The sequence below is a fragment of the Pavona decussata genome, unplaced genomic scaffold (assembly GCF_977016875.1).
Source record: "Pavona decussata unplaced genomic scaffold, jaPavDecu1.1 SCAFFOLD_107, whole genome shotgun sequence".
NCBI lineage: Eukaryota > Metazoa > Cnidaria > Anthozoa > Scleractinia > Agariciidae > Pavona > Pavona decussata.
The window spans coordinates 244,001-250,000 of record NW_028145521.1 but is presented as its reverse complement, the minus strand read 5'-3'; positions in this window follow the sequence as shown (position 1 = coordinate 250,000).

Genomic DNA, 6,000 nt, shown 5'->3' with positions numbered 1-6,000 from the left:
TAGCAGTGTTTCAAGGTCTTGCAACCACGAGTTCGCATTTCGCCATCATTTAGCAGCATTTCAACCACGAGTTCGCGTTTTGCCATCTTCTAGCAGCGTGTCAAGGTCTTGCAACCACGAAGTCACGTTTCGCCATCTTCTGCATCTTTAGCAGCCTTTCAAACCACGAGTTCACATAATTATACATACAATACGTTGCTGTTTCACAAAACAAAACTGTATGACTGTAATAGATTTCAATGTCAAATTTACAGAGAAATATGCTAACCAGTTACATGGATGTTAACTTCAATAAATATTCAAACGTTTCTTTTTTAACATTCGTATGCACAGTATTTATATCCAGTAAAAACCATATACAGGTGTTAAACAGATCTTACAAAGCGGGGGCAGCTCTAGTGAAAACTATTACTAGTTGTTAATTAATGTCGGCGGCTCTACGGAAATCTTGACGAATAGCCCATTTTACAGCTGTGTGCTTAGTGACCTGACCTTGACTTGGAAGCGAGACTGGGGGTGACCGTGTTTCGATACAAACCTCACTACATATCAACAATTGCATGATTTGTAAGAGAAGACAGGGACGCAGTAGTCTCGGTCAAAAACCGACTAAAGTCCTTACACAGATACACGGATGCTTGAGTTGTATCACTCAAGACTTTGCTCGTGCAATTCAACAAGAAAAGAAAACCTTAATACAAGCTTTGTTCTGCAAAAAAAAAAAAAAAAAGACCGAGATGCAACACAAATAAACAGAAAGGTGTTTACTGATAATAACGCTTATGACATCTCCAACATTCCAATAGACTTTAAAGTTGCCTCTATCTGATTTTTGCTAATAAGTTATGAAAAAATAGGAGTTCAAAACCTGATCTGCTGGTTATTTCTCAGTATTCACTGCAAGGTTAAGTCATGCAACTGTTCATGTGTTTCTTTGTGTATTTGTCTTTATCGTCGTTGTTCTGTGCAGTTGTTTCTGCCTGTTTTAGTCAGTTTTCACCTGAGATTCTGCAAATTTCGCCTATTTTATGCCAGTTCAAAAAGAAAGCTGTCAAAGTTTCATGCCACACCCTGCTAGCAGTGCCTTTCTTTTGTTTGCTCGATTTTGACGTTCTCGAGAAAGACTCTGCATGAATCGAGTAAGATCTTTATTGAGCATGCGCTGCATGTTACCAGGATACAGTTTCGAACCCGCCGCTATTTCAAGTCCTCCAACTTATAGCATTTTTAAGCCAAGCCTTTGACAAGAATTAAACTGATCCATTATCAGGGCAGTGAGAGAAGAAACCTCCAATAACATCGGGTGCAAGGGAACTTGAAACGAAAGTACATCTGACCACTTGGATAACTCTTTCATTAACGGAATCGCTAGTTGATAAGTTAACGATTTGCTGTGTCCGGTAGGAAGAGTTATGAACGTATCTGAGCCGGAAACAAAGGACTTTAAGGCAGTTGACTGCTGTATTGACAAATCATGTAATCCGTGGAACATACCAATTATATTACGAAGAAGCTTGTCGAGAATAACTGGTACTTGGCTTCGAGCAGATCTCGCCGCAATTTTGATTTTTCATGGTACAGCAGGCTTAATTATAACCTATCCAGGAGCTAACGAGTTGATAATCGTGATAATCGTGAGGCAGCATAAATGAAATAAAGTTATATTTTCAGGTGTCTTTTTCGTTATCGTTGGGACCTGCAGAGACGACGACGACAACAACAAGAACGTCAGAAAACAATAGTTTTAATTAGCAAAACACTGGCTCTGCACGTGTGTTATAAACTTTGGTACATTTCTTTGTCGTCCTCTACAAAACAACGACGTGTAATCACCATTCAAGGTTTTATGGAGAACGTGAACATTTGATGATTTATTTTCCTTTCCCTTTCTGAACTTTAAAGTCGCTCCCACGACGTTAGCTCCAGAATAGTTCGGCCACATTACACAAACTAAATGAGTAGAAATTATCGCAAATTTATTCAGAAAACGCGAGCGTAATTTTTAAATCCCGTAAGAAATTTGGACTGAGCATCTGGCGAAATGCTATGACCCATAAATTACCAGTTGTAAATTTTGAAAATGAAACATTTTTTCCCTTTGAAACCTCTATGAAAGCTGACAAGATCTTTAAGTGTGTGTTGCATAATTTTGTTTACGACGTCAATGATGCGTGACATGGCACGTTCCGCTTTCGCGTGAAAACTGACAGCAAAACTAGTTTTTTTAGCAAACTAATCTACTTGATGGAAAAATATGATGAAAGATGTCGAGTTTTCATGTATGCAAAAAGTTATGATTAGCAGTGAACATTTCAGTTAAAAAGAGTACTTCTTGCAGCTGAAGACATTTTCTGGTGGCAAAATTTCAATTTGTGCAACGCTATATCACGCATTCTTTCTGCCTAAAACGATTCAGTTAGTTCAATCGCGAAGGGAGGTTAGGTTAAAAAATCGGCGAGGCCTACAATAAATAAGGCCACTAGTGCTAAAGGTAAAAGCTCTAAAAAGTGTCTTGTTTATTCAAAGTCCATGCCGACAATTACTTTTAAATTAAATTATATTTTAATTAAATTATTTCTAAATTAAATTATTTTTAATTTTTAAAAGACACCGAACTTTGTAAAAAAAACGAAAAAACCTATAACTTTGCTCAGATTCAACGAAAAATCTCCATTCTTACACTAAAATGATCGTCCAATTATTATCTACAGAACGAATAAGAGAATTCTGATGTGTCGTGAAAAAAATGTTCACGTGGTTTTTTTTTTTTTTACTAATTGAGTTTACGACCCCGGACTTTCTGAAAAACTGAAAAAAACTTGTAACTTTGCTCAGATTTAACGAAAAATCTCCATTCTTGCACTAAATGATCGTCAAATTGTTCTCTACATATTGAATAAGAAAATCCTGATGCACCGTGAACAATAAATGTTCGCGTGTTTTTTCCACTAATTGAATTAAAAAACTCATTCACTGAACACGCCTGAAAGTTAACGACAGAACCGACCGACCAACTAGTCAACAGTCAGATATCGCTATAACTCGTTCATTGCGCATGCGCGCATTCACGAATTAAAAATGACAGCATGATTGGCATGAGCTCTCTCTCCTTCAATAAGGTGGAGAAGCAAGTTGTAGAAAGGAAGTAAGAGTGGTATCCGCCTTGTAGAATATACTACATTTTTCTGCATTTTTTACGGCATTCCTGATAGAAGTGTTTAAACATGCTCGCACCCTGCTTATATATTTCGGTTATTTGATTCCGGGGAGCACTCGATGTTTTCCAGTCTTACTTCAAATTTCGATGGAATGTAGTAGTGCCACTACCACATTCCATCGCAATTTCCTTACCAGCCATCCATTAATTAGCATGTCCTTGAAATCACCGATTTAAATGCCAGTCAAACAATAACTGACATTTATTGCGTTTTTGATATTTCACTTTTTTTCACCGCGGTATTTCGGTATTTCCCTACTTTTTCCCGCAAAAGCAGTTTTGGTCAACTCAGTATGCCCCCTCATTCAACTTAACCTCTTCAAAATAGTGCGGGGAAAATTATTGCCCTGAATTCCTAGACTGGCCTCTCGCCTGTTTCAGGGAGAAAGTGAAAAAATATCCAAACATGACAGTAAATTCGTACCAGGAATGTGCATGCATTTCCTCCAACGTACCTGTACCAATATTTCTCCTTCAGTTTCCTTTTCCGTCACAAGTGCTGCGTAATGTACCTTTCAGCAACCCCAGCAAATTGCTAGAAGATGAGAAACATTAAATGTACACAGTTTGTGTACATTTATTGGGGAGCGCAAAAGTTGTACTGATAGTTTACTAAATGAAGTAAATTATTGAAGGAGTATTGAAGGAGAGAGAGCTCATGCCAATCCTGCTGTCATTAAAACAAAACTAGTTTCTTCTGATGGATATGAATATTGAATGTATATTTGAGAAACACTTTAATGAGGTAGAATGTTTCCCGCCTTTATTCCAAATTCCAACTAAAAGCTGTTGAACTATATCAAAATACAACAGCTAAGATTGGTTGCCCTGTGATACGACTAATTCTAGGCGGCATTGCGACTCCGCGGACAAATGTAAACAAAACAAATGTGCTAAACTTCGCGTTCGGTTCCCACGGCCGTAAATGCTCTGTTGTTTATATTTTTTAAATGAGTCTAGTATGCAGTCAGTCGGTTAACATAAAACGAACCTGAACCGCTGGGAACAACAGCGTTATGTAGCTCAAGAATGCCTTGTGACATCTTGGCATTTACTCGTCGGGTTTGTGTATTACCCTTTCGTTCTCCCTTATGACTTGGGTGGAAACACATAGTCCGTTTTCGGCCGGTCCAGTCTGTTGCAAGGTTCTTGCGATGTCTGGGGGAAACAGTCATTCCTCTCTTCTCATCTTCAGGGACATCACAATTGACTTGTTCTGTTGAGATTCGGAGATCTTTGAACCCGTCGCGCCACGCTTGCTTCCCAAACCAAGACTGACGAGATGCGATTCAATATCTCGTGTGCAGGATGGCAAGGGAAAAATCCTCAAACCAACACCTTCAGCGTTACAAGGCGAATCCACAGACCAGAAAGAGCACTTCAGATCCACGGCGGAACCTAACGCATTACATAAGAAAAGTTTGTTGTTCTTTCAATTGTCTGTTATGTAACGAACATCTCGTACAGGAGGTTCGGTAATTCACAGGTATTTGTTGCTGTTTTTATTTTAATTAACAAATATCAACAACAGAATGACTCCCAGACTTAATCTAGAATTAGGGAAAACGGCTTGTTGTTACCAAGTTCAAAATGCAAATGTAAAAAGAAGCGAGAAATGTGTTCTGTTTGTAATCACGTTCGACAATTGTCAATTATCGTGACATGTCACGCGTAATCAAATCAAGTGTGAGCTAACACCAATTTGATTATTCCTGCCCAAAGAGTCACTCAACTAAATCTTCCAGGGAAGTTCTACCTCGGAGAGTTAGGATAGTTTCATCGAGCTTATCCAAAAACAAAAAAGAAGAAGGTGAAATAAAGAAAAACCCGCTGTGGAACTTTATTAGCTAAAATACCGAGTCATCTTTGACTTCGAGCGTGGCCCATGCAAAGCATTTTAATGGATCAAGTTAGAGTTTGCTGATTTTGGGAGAACAGATGTTTGGCTTAAAAAATATCTTGAAATTTTTGGAAACGAACGCCGCACCTCTGAGAAAAACAGTTTCGAAATTGCCTCACATTTGGCCCAAGACATTTTCGCGATCGCAAGGAAATTGCAAAATTCTATAAAAAATTAAGTTTTATGTTAACTCTGAATATTTTCTTTTAACAACGTTTTTTAGACGGTAGACAATACAAGCAATCGATATGAGTCCCCAGAAATGACGCGAAATATATTTTATTAAGCTTCAAATTCTGCATATATTTTGCGTGACATCAGAGTCAGTGATTTTTAAAACCAGGGGGCAGGGGGGGGGGGGGGGGGTGGTCAAACTACGAAGCGCAACAGCAGGAGAATTGCTAAATAGCATCATTCATTATGATTTCGGACAGACATTAAATGGTGAAAGTTTGAAGAAAATCGGCCGACCCCCATCTTTCACCTCTGCATGGTTTTCTCAGACAATGACTCTTAAGTTCATATCCCTATAGAGTTTGTAAGTTCTTGTTAAATTAATTTTTATAGTTGTGCGAAATTTAAGCTTCGACGTAAGCCCTCACACTGATTTTCAGGGGTAAAGCAAAAATTCCTTGAAACTCGCAATACTTAAAGGATCCGATCAAGCGCATTGTAGTTTAAAGATATAAAGTACATGAAAGTTTCTCAACATACAAGAAATGGGCGAAATCTATTTTTTCAGAACGAACGGCCGGAACGTTTTAACGGAAACTTTCTTTTAACTTTCTTTTAGCTTTCTTTCTTTCCTCCATATTGCCAAAGTTGCGCGATCACAAGGGTAGTTTGCGAAAACTTTAATTTTCACCGGTGCTTTCAAAGTTTT